The following is a 17,908-nucleotide window of genomic DNA, read 5'->3' as shown; positions in this document are numbered from 1 at the left end:
CTGGGCTCATGCGATCCATCTGCCTCCGTTTCTCAAAGTGCTGGGATTATGAGTGTGAGCCACCATGCCCAGCCACTTCTCCCATTTTTGACAAAATAATAAATGGAGGTAAAATAATCAAATAATAAAAGAAAAAAATTACATATTAATTCAATTCTATAAAAGCCCAACTATTAGGGAAAAAAGTATGGAGACTTTTACATCTATTGGCAATATTTTACCTATTCAATCCAAAGAGAAACACACTACAAAGAAAATTTCGGCAGGATATGGTTCTTCACACCTGTAATTCCAACACTTTGGGAGGCCAAAGAGGGCGGATCACTTGAACCCAGTAGTTTGAGACCAGCCTGGACAACATGGCGGAGCCCCATCTCTACAAAAAAATGCAAAAAAAGAAAAAAAAAAAAAAAAGCTGGGCAAGGTGGCACACACCTATAGTCCCACTGACTTGGGAGGCTGAGGTGGGAGAATCAATCACCTGACCGCAGGAAGTTGAGGCTGCAGTGAGACATGATCGCACCACTGCACTCGCCTGGGCATCAGAGTGAGACCCTGTCTCAAAAAAAAAAAAAAAGAAAAAGAAAAAAAATTCTACAAACATCCATTTATTTCCAATGAAACACTACAACTGACACATTATGAAAATAGAACATCAATGGTTCAGATTAAAAGAAAAGAAAAATTTCTGAACAAATCAAATCTAAGTTGAATATTGTTAATCTTACCACCTTTAAAATACAGCTGATCCAAGGGCGGGCGAGGTGACTCACGCCTGCAATCCCAGCACTTTGGGAGGCCAAGGCGGGTGGATCACCTGAGGTCAGGAGTTTGAGACCAGCCTGGCCAACATGGTGAAACCCAGTCTCTACTAAAAATACAAAAATTAGCTGGGCATGGTGGTGGGCCCCTATAATCCCAGCTACCTGGGAGACTGAGGCACGAGAATCACTTGAACCCAGGAGGCAGAGGTTGCAGTGAGCCACGATTGCGCCACTGCACTCCAGCCTGGGTGACAGAGCAAAACTCCATCTAAAAAAATAAAATAGTAAATAAAATACAGTTGACCCATGAACTACACAGGGATTATGGTCCCGGCAACCTGTCAGCCCCTCACTCCATCAAAAATCTGCATGTAACTTTTGACTCCCAAAAGTTAATAGCCTACTGTTGACCAGGAGCCTTACATTAACAGAAACAGTCCATTAACATATATCTAGTATATGTATTATATACTGCATTATTACAATAAAGTAAGCTAGAGAAAAGAAAATGTTAAGAAAATCATAAGGAAGAGAAAATATAATTACTATTCATTAAGTGGAGTAGATCATCATAAAAGTCTTCATCCTCATCATCTCCAAGTTGAGTAGACTGAAGAGAAGGAGGAAAAGGAGGGGTTGGTCTCGCTGTCTCGGGGTGGCAGAGGCTAAAGAAAGCCTACATTTAAGTGGAATTTGCACGGTTCAAACCCATGTTGTTCAAGGGTCAACTGCACGCTGAGTATAAAGCCTTATTACCTAGTAAACAGAGGCTTCTGAAGGCTAGTCATGAAATACTTGGCATTCATTCCCTCTCACCACTCCCTATACATGCCTTCCTGTACCTCAGGGGCAGGAATGATTTAAAAAAAAAAAAAAAAAAAAACTGGCCAGGTGCATTCGCTCATGCCTATAATCCCAGCATTTTGAGAGGCCAAGGCAGGAGGATCACTTGAGCCCAGGAGTTCAAGACCAGACTGGGCTAAATACAGTGAGATCCCATCTCCACAAAGAACAACTTTTTTAATTAGCTGGGTGTGGTGATGAGCACCTATAGTCCCAGCTACTCGGGAGAACCTCTTGAGCCGGGGAGGACTGCTTGGGCCCAGGAGGATTGCTTGAGCCTAGGAGGTTGAGGCTGCAGTGAGCCAAGATCACGTCACTGCACTCCAGCATGGGTGACACAGTGAGACCCGGTACCCCCAACCAAAAAAAAAAAAAAAAAAAAAAAACACGCTACATTTCCCAGACTTTCCTTTACACTTAGTATTGGAAATGCAAACAAGGTTCTGCTAGTTAGAAGGCCTCTTATGAGATTTGTAAAGCAGAGGTGATAATGGAAGCTATCTTTCTGTTGTTGATTTAAGTGGTGAGCAATGCCACAAAGAAGGTTTAGAAACAATTGCGATAGCCTAACTCTACTCACCAGATATAAAGGCAACTAGAAGAAGCTATGGTACCAAATTCAGTGTTCCTATGACTACTTACCAGTTTGTTTCCTGACCTCTCAGTCACAGCTATGGGCTTATGTTCTTGAATGTATTAATATAGTGATAATCCTCTGATTCCAGCTCTTCCAGACCATGCAATGATTTTATAAGTACCAAATTGCCTACCATAAAATATCTTTCTGCCTAAAAATCCTAGAATAGAGTTTGTGTCTTGCAAGGAACTCTGAAAGATACAAAACTGTTCATTATGTTTAAAATATGCATTGCCTGTATTTTTCCTCTCCCTCATTTCAGAAGTCAAATACACAAGAATTATTCTACACTGCTATTATAAATTGAAATGTTTAGGTCAATGTGAAAAATTAAAAGTTCTCTTAGCCATAGTCAGAAATTATTTTATTTATAATATATGCTAATCATGAATCAACATAGAATATTAACACTCCTTACACTGAATGATCCTGCTTTTCTTGGCTGAATAAATTTATATCAGTAACATACAAAGATACAGCTACTGTTGGTTTTACAGTTTTGGGTTTTATTTTGGGGCAGGGGGAGCAACAGGGTCTCACTCTGTCACCTAGGCTGGAGCACAACCCGAGCTCACTACAGCCTCAACCTTCCAGGCTCCAGAGATCTTCCTGTCTCAGCTTCCTGAGTTGCTGGGACAAAGGTGTGTACCACCTCACCAGGCAATTTTTTACAGGGTTTTTTTTATGTTGTCCAAGCCGGTCTCAAGCGATCCTCCCACCTTGTCCTCCCAAAGTGCTAGGATTACAGGCATGAGCCACTGTGCCTGGTCTGGGTTTTGTTTTTTTAGAGATAGGGTCTCATTATGTTGTCCAGGCTAGACTCAAGTCCTTCGGCTCAAGCAATCCTCTCACCTCAGCCTCCCATGTGGCTGGGACTAAAGCGCACACCACCACAGGCAACCTCTATTATCATTTAAAAAAACTATTCTTTTACTTTGATTATAAAAGAAATATATGATTATTGTAAAAAGTGTGGAAAATATAGAAACATTTTTAAATTGGGGGCTGGGCCCAGTAGCTCACATCTGTAATCACAGTGCTTTAGGAGGCTAAAGCACAGGATTGCTTGAGCCCAGGAGTTCACAACCAACCTGGGCAACAGAGCAAGACCCTATCTCTACCAAAAAAAATTTAAAAATCAGCTGGGCATGATGACATGTGCCTGTAGTCCTAGCTACTCAGGAGGCTGAGGTGCGAGGCTTACTTGAGCCCTGGAGTTCGAGGTTACACCAACTATGATCACACTACTGCACTCCATCCTGGGCAACAGAGGAGACTAAGTAAATTAAAAATAAAGAAATTAATAACCATCCCCCAAAACCAGGTACACTGAACAGTTGTACACATACAATTTTGTATCCTACTTTAGCACTCTGACAATTGTTTTCCCTTGAAATCCTTCATAATGAATTACTAATAAAAGATACATGCAGATGTACCTAATTTAACGACTCTTCTTTGTTAAAAATTAAGGTAACTTTCAATTTTTTTAAATTATAAATAATGCTTCACTGAATACTTTTGGATAAAAAGCTTTTTGAAGGATAAATGTGTTATATCCATGCAATGGGACATTATTCAGCCATTAAAAGGAATGAAGTACTGATACATACCACAACATGGATAAATCTTGAACATATTATGCTAAGTGAAAGAAGCCAATTACAAAAGGCCACATATTTCCTACACGCTGATAGAAATGTAAAACTGTGCAGCCACTTTAGAAAACAGACTAGCAGTTCTGCAAAATATTAAACACAGAGTTACCATACAACCCAGCAATTCTACTCCTAGGTATACATACCCAAGATAAATTAAAACAAATCTATGCAAAAACTTGTACATGAATGTTCATATTTATAGTAGCATTATTCATAACTGAAATGTGGAAACAACCCAACGTCCATTCACTGATAAATGGACAAATAAAATACTTTATAAGCATTCAATGGAATAATATTCAGCCATAAAAGAGAATGACGGGCCTGGCGCGGTGGCTCACGCCTGTAATCCCAGCACTTTGGCAGGCCAAGATGGGTGGATCACCTGAGGTCGGGAGTTCAAGACCAGCTTGACCAACATGGAGAAACCCCGTCTCCATTAAAAATACAAAATTAGCCAGGCATGGTGGCACAGGCCTGTAATCCCAATTACCCGGGAGGCTGAGGCAGGAGAAACACTTGAACCCAGGAGGCAGAGGTTGCAGTGAGCCGAGATCACACCACTGCACTCCAGCCTGGGCAACAAGAGCAAAACTCCACCTCAAAAAAAAAAAAAAAAAAAAAAAAAGAGAATGATGTACTGATACATGCTATATGAATAAATCTTGAAACATTATGCTAAATGAAAAAAGCCAGACACAAAAGGTCACATATCGCATGATTCCACTTATATTAAATGTCCAAAGAGGCAAATCTAGAAAGAGAAAATATGTAAACGGCTATCAGAGGATGTGGGGAGGGAAGAACAGAAATGACTACTCACTTTGTTTTGGGGTGATGAAAATATAAAATTAGTAGCAACGGTTGTACAACACTGACTTATGTAAAAAAGGTGATTTTGGCCAGGCACAGTGACTCATGCCTGTAATCCCAGCACTTTGGGAGGCCAAGGTGGGCAGATCACCTGAGGTCAGGAGTTCGAGACCAGCCTGACCAACATGGAGAAACCCCATCTCTACTAAAAATACAAAATTAGCCAGGCACGGTGGCACATGCCTGTAATCCCATCTACTTGGGAGGCTGAGGCAGGAGAATCGCTTGAACCCAGGAGGTGGAGGTTGCGGTAAGCCAGGATTGCACCATTGCACTCCAGCCTGTGCAACAAGAGTGAAACTCCGTCTTTAAAAAAAAAAAAAAAAAAAAAGGGGCCGGGTGCAGTGGCTCACATTTGTAATCCCAGGACTTTGGGAGGCCGAGGCAGGCACATCATGAGGTCAGGAGATCAAGACCATCCTGGCTAACACGGTGAAACCCCGTCTCTACTAAAAATACAAAAACATTAGCCAGGTGTGATGGCGGGCATCTGTAGTCCCAGCTACTCAGGAGGCTGAGGCAGGAGAATGGCATGAACCCGGGAGGCAGACCTTGTTGTGAGCCGAGATCGCGCCACTGCACTCCAGCCTAGGCCACAGAGTAAGATTCCATCTCAATAATAATAATTTTAAAAAGGGTGATTTTTTTTTAATGTGAATTATCTCAATTAGGGTGTCATTAAGGAAAGAAAATAACCTCCTCTCCCCCCAAAAAAGAGAAAAAAAAAAAGGTTACTTCCTTAGAATAACCTCTCAGAAGTGGAAATACACACACATATGCCAAAGCGCTTTTGAAACAGGTTCCAGATTTATACTACCTCCAACAACATATTTAGTACCTGTGTCATCACTCTACTCAGGTCTGAACCAGCACCATTCCTTAAATCTTAAATCTGATAAGAGAAACTTGTTATCGTTTATTACTTTAAAAATGAACACTCTCTCTCCATATCTTAATCATAAACTTTTCAAATGGTCAGTTCTTAGCCTTTAAAATTGACTTCTCTATGTATATAACACAAATGTTTCGATTTCTCAGGAAATGTAGAAATGCACTTTCTTACAATTTTGGTCAGCAATCATTAACTCATTCCAACTCAGTTCTATTTCAGCTTTTAACATTAAAACTTTCCTTGAAGTCAAATATTTTTAAAACAGTCCGAAGAACTACTCTCCTCCTTAGACAGGGAAATTAAAATTTCCCTAAGAGATCACTACCTGGGTTACACGTTTCTAGTTTCCTGATGGCACTTAACTTTCAAGCGAAATGTCCAAGTGGCTCCCAAGACATTTTAAAACGACATGGTATTGTTGAAAGGAAATTAAACATTTATTAACATCTTATTCTACAAGCCAAATGCTTTATGTGCATTACTTCATTTAATCCTAACAAATGTATTACTCTCACTTAACTGAAAAGGAAAATGAAAATCACCAACGGTAAGAACTTGCCACGCAGCAAATATGCAGCAAAGTTAGAGATCAAATCGAGGTGTGTCTAAATTTCAAAGTCCATATTCTTTCTGCCACTTTACATTTAGCTTTCCAAGCTAAATGACCACGGAAAATCAGGCAAGACTTTGAATACTTGTTTTGCCACTTACTGTGTGACTAATTTCTAAACCTCTTCAGAGTAGAGTTTACAAAAACAAGGTCACTGTTCACAAAATAAATCTTAAAAGGGGAGGCTAAAAATTCACTGTGAGGTGAAACTTTCTTTAAATACTATTTTTTCAACAGCAAAATGTATGGAATAATTCTAAACACTTTTCTTGAATTTGTCTCAAGATTCACTTTACCTTCCAACAGAGGCACTTGCATATCCACTCACAAACATGTAATGTACATAAAAAACACTTCTTTAGGGGCTGTCAAGTCTCTTCTGTAGACCACAAATACATCATTTCTCAGTAGAAAAGGCCACATCAACTACATTGCTCTTTACTCTTCTTTACCACGAGAAATGTTTTCAGCAACATATGCACCATTCAGGAAGTAGCACAAGGGGGTAAGAGAAAAAGCTACTGAAGAGAAAAAGAACGGAGGAGCTTGTGAGCAAGCAGTGATACAACACAGAAAGGACGAGGTTAAGAACAATAAAAAAGAAGGCAAGACATCAGCCGTCTACTCTACCCCAGGTAATGGGTATCACTGTGATCAAGGAAAAATCCTTAAAGAATCTTTGATTCGCTTTTAAAATTGCTATTTAACGACCCAAACAACCATTTAACAAGTTTGGAACTGGTGATTTCCAAAGAATGCAATATACCAATATATATGAGCAATTCTTCCACAAGGATTTTTCACATTCATAAAACAAAAATCAAAGGAAACATTAACATAAGAATTCTTAAATGCTAAAATTTTTCCAAGAACTACTTCACTACTCATTCTGACACATAAAAAGGGTAGCAATATCTAATAAAATTGTCATACTACAGATAGATGAAGGCCTTCAATAAAACACAGTTTTCTTCCAACATTATTTTACTATTAAAGAATCAGTCGGACTTGGACAGACTAAAAAATATAAACTTACCTACAGGCTCATATTTTACCCTAGGGCTATTATTAAAATAATTCTGCTGTACATAGAATCCTGTACGGTTTTCATCAGCTAGTATAAAACAATCAGGCTATTGTGCAATGGTAAGAGGGCTCTTAAGAAAAAAATTACTGCTGAAGTAATTCTTCTCTCCAGTTGACTTACCACATTCTCCTCTCTATAAACACCATTGTTTTTAATCACAACTTTACTTACAGCTTTATCCTTGTCAAACAGAATTTTCACTTTCCAATACGACCCTTTCAAACTGAAGTAATAAAAAGTAATACTTTTATGATAATATTCGTTAAAGTGAAATGTTACAGAATAGTCTATGTAAGATTTTGTGAAAAAACATATATTCATATTGAGGTATCTGGAATGATGTTCATCGAAACATGACCACCGACTAGTTATTATATCTTAGGGTGGTAGGATTAAAACTTTTTCCTTAGCTTGTATATACTTTCTGATGTTCTACATTAAATACAGTTTGTGTGTGTGCCTAAAAGAAAATAATTTCAGTTAAAGGATAAGAAATGTAGACCCCATATTTTAATTCAATAGCACCAGTTCAAATCCAGTTATTCAGAATTAACAAAGCAACTGTTGCTCAAAAAATGCCAATAAACTCCCAAGCCAACAAAGTTCAATTTTTCTTTTTTTTTGAGACAGGGTCTTGCTCTGTCACCCAGGCTGGAGTGCAGTGGTGTGAGCTCAGCTCACTGAAGCCTTGACATCCTAGGCTCAAGCAACCTCCCACCTCAGCCCCCAGAGAGCTGGGGTCAAAAGCACACTCAAGCCCAGCTAATTTTTGTATTTTTTATAGAGACAGGGTTTCACCATGTTGCCTGGGCTGATCTCGAACTCCTGTACTCAAGCAATCCGCCCACCTCAGCCTCCCAAAGTGCTGGGATTACAAGCGTGAGCCAACCACTGTGCCCAGTCTCAGAGTTCAATTTTTAAACAATAAATTTTCTCCAGTCAGAAAATGGTGCCTGTAACTTTGTGTCTCTTTAAAGAACTGGGGGAGAAGGTAGAGGGAGAGTGTGGAAAATGGGCTGGAATGTCCAGGTGACCACAGGAAAGGTAACAGGAAAAAACTTGAGAAAACAAAACAAAACCATTTCACTGATTCATAAAAGAAATCACAGAGTAGCAGAAAGTAAATTATCAGAGAAAGTAAGCAAGCACTTAAAGGGTAATAAGTAAAAGCAGAAAAAAAAGTTAAAAAAAATTGAACTCAGAAGTATTTATGTAAATTATTCTGAAAAGTGAGGGGAGGAGGGCTGAGAAAATGCTATATAACAAACTGAATCAGCTCTGCTTTCTTGACCAGAAAAGGAACGCCTTTCAATAGGCTTATTTAGCATCAACAGCAAAACCAAGAACACTCTCTCAGAGGAATCTGAAGATCTTTTGTGCCTGCTTTGGAATGAACTATTAGATACACAGTTAAACAACATACAAACATATAAATAGCACATTTTATGCATTAAATGAATCTAGAAGTAATCATCAGATGTAAAGAGAACATAACTTTGAAAAAGACGGTAAAAGCACTGATATAACTCCACTGACCGCCATGAAGAAATTTCTTTAAACCAAAATAAGTAATTCTACTAGATTAAACCATAAGAAATTGCTAATATTCACCAGGTGTGGTGGCTTACGCCTGTAATCCCAGTGCTTTGGGAGATTGAGGCATGCAGATCACTTGAGGTCGGGAGTTTAAGACCAGCCCGGCCAACATGATGAAGCCCTGTTTCTACTAAAAATACAAAAATTAGTTGGGCGTGGTGGTGCACACCTGTAGTCCCACCTACTCAGGAGGCTGAGGCAGGAGAATCACTTGAACCTAGGAGGCAGAGGTTGCAGTGAGCCAAGACCGAGCCACTGCACTCCAGGCTGGGCGACAAAGCGAGACTCTGTCTTAAAAAAAAAAAAAAAAAAAAAAAGGAGAGGGGAGGGGAGGGGAGGGGAGGGGAGAGGGGAGGGGAGAGGAGAGGAGAGGGGAGAGGAGAGGGGAGGGGAGGGGAGAGGAGAGGGGAGGGGAGAGGAGAGGGGAGGAGAGGGGAGGGGAGAGGAGAGGGGAGAGGAGAGGAGAGGAGAGGGGAGAGGAGAGGGGAGAGGGTAGATGGGAGGGAAGGGGAGAGGAGAGGGTAGGGGAGGGGAGAGGAGAGGGGAGGGAAGGAGAGAGGGAAGGGGAGGAGAGAGGGGAGGGGAGGGGGGAGGGGAAGGGGGAGGGGGAGGGGAGGGGGAGGGGGGAGGGGAGGGGGAGAGGGGAGGGGGGAGGGGAGGGGGAGAGGGGAGGGGGGAGGGGAGGGGGAGAGGGGAGGGGGGAGGGGGGAGGGGAGGGGGGAGGGGGAGGGAGGGGGGAGGGGGAGGGAGGGGGGAGGGGGAGGGAGGGGGGAGGGGGGAGGGGGAGGGAGGGGGAGGGAGGGGGAGGGGAGGGGGAGGGGAGGGGGAGGGGAGGGGGGAGGGAGGGGGAGGGGAGGGGGGAGGGGAGGGGGAGGGGAGGGGGAGGGAGGGGGAGGGAGGGGGGAGGGGAGGGGGAGGGAGGGGGGAGGGGAGGGGGAGGGAGGGGGAGGGAGGGGGGAGGGAGGGGGAGGGAGGGGGGAGGGGAGGGGGGAGGGGAGGGGGAGGGGAGGGGGAGGGAGGGGGAGGGAGGGGGGAGGGGGAGGGGAGGGGGAGGGGAGGGGGAGGGGAGGGGGAGGGGAGGGGGAGGGAGGGGGAGGGGAGGGGGGAGGGGAGGGGGGAGGGGAGGGGGGAGGGGAGGGGGGAGGGGAGGGGGGAGGGGAGGGGGGAGGGGAGGGGGGAGGGGAGGGGGGAGGGGAGGGGAGGGGGGAGGGGAGGGGGGAGGGGAGGGGAGGGGAGGGGAGGGGGGAGGGGAGGGGAGGGGGGAGGGGAGGGGAGGGGGGAGGAAAGGAAAGGAACTGTCAATATTCAAGCATTTTTTTTGTCTATAAAAACAACAATTTCATATGGTCCCCCTCCCACTGGTCTGCTGATAAATATTTGACCACCTCTTTGAGAAAAGGGCCCCTGATTTGTAGCTTCTGCAGTCTGCCATGCTGTAAATGTCCCACCGTGGCCAGTTTCAAGCTACTAACATGATGTCACTGAACATGGAGCTGGAGAGAAAGGCACAATCAGCTAACCAGCTCCAGCACAACACTGGCTCCACTTACTACTCTGATCTAAGGATCATCACAACGGTTCCTAAATTTTCTCATCATTTTCTAAAGCAGGCTTTTATCTGAGTAATCCAGTTTCTTTTCTAGGTTAGGAGAAATATGCTTTTGACATTTTAAATTATTAATACACTAAAATCACTCACAAGAAAGAATAGGCCGGGTGCAGTGACACACATCTGTAATTCCAGCACTTTGGGAGGCCCAGGCGGGATCTCCCAAATGTGGATCACATTCTCAACTAGCCTAGCCAACAAGGAGAAACCCCATCTCTACTAAAAATAAAAAATTGGCTAGCGTGGTGGCACACACCTGGAATCCCAGCTACTTGGGTGGCTGAGGCACAAGAATTGATAGGACCCGGGAAGCAGAGGCTGCAGTGAGTCCAGATCGTGCCACTGAACTCCAGCCTGGGCGACAGAGCAAGACTCCATTTCAAAAAAAAAAGTGGGGGGAATAGATGAAATTGGTACCTGGCTTTATCTTCTCAACACTTTTTTTTACTGAATACCTTTTGGTGCCAGTATTGTTTTGGGCATTGTAGACAGCAAGGAATAAGACGAAGGAAGTCCCTACTGTCATAAAAATAAATTTTAAAAAACACATAATTTCAAGGACTGACAAATGGCATGAACAAATTAAAACAGTGATGGGGAGGAGCTATTTTTAACTGAGTGGTGAGGAAGTAGGAGGTGATATTTAAGCTGAGATTGGAAAGGTAAAGGGCCAGGCTAAAAAACATCTGGGAAAACACCATTTCAAACAAAGGAAACAACCAGTGTAAAAGCTCTAAGCCAAGGCCAAGAATGGCATGTTTGAGAAACTGAACAGACTAACTTGGCTAGAGTGTAGTGAGCAAAGGTGAGATAAGAGGCTGTCAGGGCCAAATTATGTACAGACTGTTGAGTTTGTATTTTCTGGGTGAGTACAGTTTATATCTTATTCTGAATGGGTTGAGAAACAACTTCACATAGTAGTTTGATAAATGTACTGAATAGAATAAATGAAGGCATAATATCATGCATTATTTTAATGACCCCTTATGAGACTGGGGTCACACCTATTAATTGTATTCAGTTTTCTCAATATGACCACTTTGATTACTTAATAATCTATACAGAACATTATGAAGTTAAAGTAGGATGGCAGGCATCAAACTATGAATACAGCTGAAATAAACTGAGTGGTAGGACTACACACCAGCTCAGAAATAAGGATCTCATTAATCCAAGATGGTTATGGTGTGAAATGCTAACATATGAATTCAACTAGGTCAATGTCAAATTCTAATGAAAATGACCTAGTCTATAAAATAGATTATTTCAAAATTGTAAAGAAACATTTCCAGTGTGTCATCTAACATGATGATTTTATTTGGTATGTAAACAGGCTTTTTAAAAATTATAATGGTCGCCAGGTGCGGTGGCTCATGCCTGTAATCCCAGCAGTTTGGGAGGCCGAGGTGGGCGGATCATCTGAGATCAGGAGTTCAAGACCAGCCTGGCGAATATGGTGAAACCCCACCTCTACTAAAAATACAAAAAAAAAAAAAAAAAAATTAGCTGGGCGTGATGGTGCACACCTGTAATCCCAGCTACTAGGGAGGCTGAAGCAGAACTGCTTGAAGCCAGGAGGCAGAGGTTGCAGTGAACCAAAATTGCGCCACTACATTCCAGCCTGGATGACAGAGCAAGTCTCCATCTCAAAAAAAAAAAAAAATTATAATGGTCATGTTTATACAAGAGTCTAAATTGTATCCGCATATTACAAAAACTGTGAAGATATATATACACACCCACACACACATTATGGCCACATAAAAGTCCCACAATACAAGCCAATAAAGACATAAATTATTGCATATTATACAAAAATGGGAAAATGTTTACACTGGTTTATATAGAATAATTTATACTTGTACACAAACATCTCTTTAATTCACCAACTTCTAAGCCACCTATTTTAACAATTTATCTAAAACTTTTTTTTTTTTTTGAAACAGGGTCTCGCTCTGTCACCTAGGGTAGACTGCAGTAGTGAGATCTCGGCTCACTGCAGCCTCAACCTTCCAGGCTCAAGCAATCCACCTCAGCCTCCTGAGTAGCTGGGACTATGGGTGTACAGGCCTGGCTAAGTTTTCCTATTTTTTTTTTTTTTTGTATACGGGGTTTCGCCTCATTGCCCAGACTGATCTGGAACTCCTGAGCTCAAGCAATCCACTCACCTCAGCCTCCCAAAGTGCTGGGACTACAGACTTGGGCTATCGCACCTGGCCAAGATTTTTTTTTTAATCAACCAACAGGAAATGAGATCTACAGCTCAGGGAAAAAAAAAAAAAAATCTTGTCTTGACAAAATGAAATACCAAAACTTCACAAGTCATTAATTTCTTTTGCACTTTCATTTCCCAACTATCAGTAAAATTGCAGTTTTAGTATGTACAAGCATTTTTAGGAACACAAATACATATATGCATTTAATAAATACTACTCAACAGAGTTGTGTACATTATTGTAGCTGCTAGTTTACCATGGAAATACAATAAATATATTTATATGCCTTTTTTTTTGAAAGGAGAGTAACTAGGCAGTACAGTAGTAAGATGACAGGCATACTAATAAATTTTTGTACACTAAAAAAAATCCCTCCCTAAAACTGTGAGACTTCTACTTGAGCTTTCAAAAAAAAAAATGCACAGGATACCATCGAGCTATCTCAGTAACAGTAAGTGCTTTTCTTTAACAAAAGAAGTTTAGCAAAAACTAGCAAAAAAAAAAAAAGAAAAATAATGAAGTTTTGGCTCCCAATCTCATTTGAGCCTATATCCCTGATAAAAAGAAAGTTATAAGGCCAGGCGCAGTGGCTCACACCTGTAATCCCAGCACTTTGGGAGGCCCAGGTGGGCAGATCACTTGAGGTCAGGAGTTTGAGACCAGCCTGGCCAACATGGTGAAACCTCATCCCTACTAAAAACAAAATTAGCCTGGCCTAATGGCGGACTCCTGTAATCCCAGCTACTTGGGAAGCTGAGGCACAAGAATTGCTTGAATCTGGGAGACAGAGTTTGCAGTGAGCCGAGATCACACCACCGCACTCTAGCCTGGGCGACAGAGCGAGACTCAGTCTCAAAAAAAAAAAAAAAAGGTTATAATATAGTCCAAATTGAAGGGTCTAAGTCCATGTAAATCACCAACACTCAGAATTGAAGAAACATCACTTTTAAAAAATACAGGGCAAGCCCAAAATAGGTTTTTTTAATGTGTTGTCACCCTACCAGCAAATCAGGTTTTCCTTTTCTTTATTCCATCGGTTTATCTCTCCTCTTTCCTTTCCTACCTCCTCTGTCCCTTACCATTTTACTGTGTATTTTCACTTTACATACACAAAAACTGATTTGAAACTTACCTTCATACTCTAAATTTGTTTCTACTTAATTCTTACAGGACTACATGGTTTTAGGTGAAATTCAAATACTTTTAGTTATAGAAACATTCATACAAGCTGTTACCAAGGACATGAGTGACAAGATTAGCAGTCATTCATTCAGGAAATGTTGAGTCCCCATTATGTGCTATCCACTGTTCTGAATACTGGGGATTCTGCAGTGAATAAAACAAAGCTCTATTCCTACGGGCACTAAAGCAACACCATGCTTGGCAAGTTCAAGACCTCAGGGAGGTCTGTATGTGGCCAGAGTGGAAGAAGCCAAGGAGAAACTGGTAAGACATGAAATCAGACAGGCAGGACATACCGACGATGAAGGGTCAAGACTTCTTGAATACTTAGGCATTAAGTATTCCGGTTTTTATAAATGATATGGAAAGCCACTAAGGGTTTGAACACAGGAGTAAAATAATCAGACTTTCATTTTCAAAAGATCGCCCTTGTTGCTGGTTTGAGAACAGAAAACAGCAGTAGCAGCAGGTAGAGACTACTAAAATAATACAGGCAAGAGATGATGGTTGCTTACAGAGGTGGCAGCAGATGAAGAGAGCAAATTGTGGTTACATTTATTCTTATGGCAGTTTTTAAGATAGATAAGGGACATGTTTTCATGCTAATTATTTGAATCAGATGTGGGAGTATGAGAAAGAAGAGAGTCAAGAATGTCTACTAGGTTTTTGGCCAGAGAAACTGAAAGATGGAGTTGACATTTAATAGGATGAGGAAGACTGGAATGGGGACAATTACTGGGGTGGAGGGGTGATAGAGAACACGGAGGACAAGGAGTTCAGTTGTGATGTTAAATCTGGGATGCCTATTAGAAATCTACTTAAAAATGCTAAGTAGGCAAATGGATACCAAAGTCTGGAGGTAGTAAATAGATCCAGACTAAAGATAACATTTTTAGTTTGAAATATATAATTCTAGGCTGGGCGCAGTAGCTCACACCTGTAGTCCCAGCACTTTTGGGGGCCCAGGCAGGCAGACCACTTGAGCCCAAGACCAGCCTGGGCAACATGATGAAAACCCATCTCTACAAAAAATACAAAAACTAGCCGGATGTGGTGGCACATACCTGTGGTCCCAGCTACTTGGAAGGCTAAGGTAGGAAGATCACCTGAGCCCGGGAGGTCAAGGCCGCAGTGAGCTAAGATCACGCCACTGTATTCCAGCCTGGAGGATGAGCAAGGACCTGCCTCAAGAAAAAAAAAAAATTTTTTTTTTTTTTTTTGAGACGGACTCTCCGTGGCCAGGCTGGAGTGTAGTGGTGTGATCTCGGCTCACTGCAAGCTCCGCCTCCTGGGTTCACGCCATTCTCCTGCCTCAGCCTCCCTAGTAGCTGGGACTACAAGCACCCGCCGCCACACCCAGCTAATTTTTTTTTGTATTTTTAGTAGAGACGGGGTTTCACCGTGTTAGCCAGGATGGTCTCGCTCTCCTGACCTTGTGATCCGCCTGCCTCAGCCTCCCAAAGTGCTGGGATTACAGGCATGAGCCACTGCGCCCGGCCAAGAAAAAGTTTTTTAATAAAAAAAAAAAAAAAAAAGGCTGGGTGCAGTGGCTCACGCCTATAATCCCAGCACTTTGGGAGGCCAAGCTGGGCAGATCACTTGAGGTCAGGAGTTTGAGACCAGCCTGGCCATCATGGTGAAACTCCATTTCTACTAAAAATACAAAAATAAGCCGGGCGTGGTGATGGGCGCCTGTAGTCTCAGGTACTCGCGAGGCTGAGGCAGGAGAATCACTTGAACCCAGGAGGCGGAGGTTGCAGTGAGCCAAGATCACGTCACTGCACTCCAGCCTGGGCAACACAGCAAGACTCTGTCTCAAAAAAAAAAAGATAAAAAAATTAAAAAAAAATATATATATATATGTATATAATTCTAGCTAGACAGAATGAGATCACAGGGGACTAAAACTAAATATAAATATAGAAGAGGTCTAAACATATGTCCCTGAAACACTGCCTCATTTTTTAGAAGTTGGGGCAATGAAAAGGAACCAACAAAAGAAACTGAAAACAGGCAGTAATATGCCAGAAACAAAGGGAAGATTTCAAATATGATGTTATCAACCACATCAAATGCTGCTATTGCTTCTACATCCACTGAGATTACGCTTGAGAACTAGGGAATTTACCACCAACAAAGTCACTCAATAATCTCAAAAAGAGCTGTTACGGTAGAACGAAAGAGAAAAAAAGCGGATTGTAGTGGATCCAAACAAGACAGGGAGCGCTGATGACAACAAATATTTACCTTTTTGGAGAGGAGTTAACTAAAGGAAGATGTGGCGTTTGGAAAGGTTTTTTTTAAAAGATGGGAGATATTTCAGTACATCTATATGCTGATAGGGATAATCCAGTAGAAATGGGGAAATGATGCAGCTCATTAGCATGCAGGAGAATGAGATGAATACTGAAGCAATGCAATGTCCTTAAGAGGAGAAAGGAGCACGAGTGGAGACCATGATGACAGAATAATAGGAAAGGCAAAGTATAGGTAAAGATACAAGGAGACGTGTAAAAGTTTTCTTCTGATTGCTTTCATTTTTAACATACAGGAAACAAAGTCATGAGCTGAAAATGAAGAGGAAAAAAGGGATGCTAGAGGTCTGATGAGAGGTGTTAAAAGTCATCTGTGGTGATTAAATCAGGAAACGTATTAGGATTACAGAAGGATTAGGCCAGGTACAGTGGCTCACGCCTGTAATCTCAGTATTTTGGGAGGCTGAGGCAGGTGGATCACTTGAGGTCAGGAGTTAAGAGTTCGAGACCAGCCCGTCCAACGTGGTGAAACCCTGTCTCTACTAAAAAAAAAAATACAAAAATCAGCCGGGCATGGTGATGGGCGCCTGTAATTCCAGCTACTCAGGAGGCTGAGGCAGGAGAATCACTTGAACCTGGGAGGCAGAAGTTGCGGTGAGCCAAGATCGCACCACTGCACTCCAGCCTGAGTGACACAGTGAGACTCCATCTCAAAAAACAAAACAAAACAAAACAAAAACAACCGGCAGCACAAAGGGCCCTCCTTAGGTCAGTGGTCATAATTTAAAGGGAGAGCCGGGTCAGCCTGGGTGTGTTTTCCTCAAAGCATGCTCAACTTCCCAGATGTATGCTGGAACAGATGGAGAACTGGACACAAAGGGTGTGGGGGTAGGGGTTTGGCCAGGTGAATTACAACAGAAGAATGCCGCAAGGGAGCTGAATGTGTATGAAAAGGAAAAATTATAATAGTGGACCACAAATTTAAGGCAGGGTAAATACTCAAGTGAGGACATGGAAGGAGGTGGTCTTGGGATAGGAAAGAGGTGATAGCAGCAATGGATTACAGATCGCAGACATACAGAAGTACTGTTGAAGAAACATTTACAGCCATCCCTCGGTATCCATGGGTGATTGGCTCCAGGAACCCTGCCCCACCCTGGCCCAAATCCCCAGATGCTGAAGTCCCTTACATACATAAAATGGCACGGTATTTGCATATAATCTAGGCGCATCCACCTGTATACTTTAAATCATCTCTAGACTATGTACACCTAATAAAATATAAATGCCATGTATAATTGTTATACTGTAGCTTTTTACCTTGTTGTTCTGTTTTTTCTTTTTAAATACTTTTTATCCTTGGCTGGCTAAATCCTCAGATGTGAAATCTGATGATTCGGAGGGTCTACTGTATTTTATGGAAGGAGTTGGAAAGACAGGATGCTGAGACCCCAGTGGAATTAATGAAATTGTGTCTATGAAATATCCTCAATAAAGCATGGGCAGTTCTGGTTAAAATGTTATAGAACTACCTTAAAGACTAAAGAAAAATCTCACCCTGGGCAAAGTGAACCTGCAAGATAAAGGAAACTGGAAGGCTAAATTGGAGCTGGAGAACTGTATCACAGGAATTATAGCTGGAGCTTCCTAGACATAGAATCCTCAACCATTTCCAGCACTCCT

At 42.1% G+C, this 17,908-nt stretch overlaps 1 protein-coding gene across 8 annotated transcripts in view; it reads right to left on the bottom strand.

Annotated features, from left to right (window-relative positions):
• The window catches only part of CDC42SE2 (CDC42 small effector 2), a 184,453-nt gene that overhangs the window by 105,315 nt on the left and 61,230 nt on the right, over positions 1–17,908 (bottom strand). The window contains exon 2 of one of the 8 annotated variants that reach the window (XM_063665483.1): positions 15,035–15,151. The exons of the other annotated variants lie outside the window; for them this stretch is intronic. The gene's annotated coding sequence lies outside the window, so the exon portion shown is untranslated. The remainder of the gene's footprint in view (positions 1–15,034; positions 15,152–17,908) is intronic. 8 annotated transcript variants of the gene reach the window in all.

This window comes from Pongo pygmaeus, chromosome 4 (assembly GCF_028885625.2).
Source record: "Pongo pygmaeus isolate AG05252 chromosome 4, NHGRI_mPonPyg2-v2.0_pri, whole genome shotgun sequence".
In the NCBI taxonomy this organism is placed as follows: Eukaryota; Metazoa; Chordata; class Mammalia; order Primates; family Hominidae; genus Pongo; species Pongo pygmaeus.
This window is presented reverse-complemented; position numbering and strand designations above follow the sequence as displayed.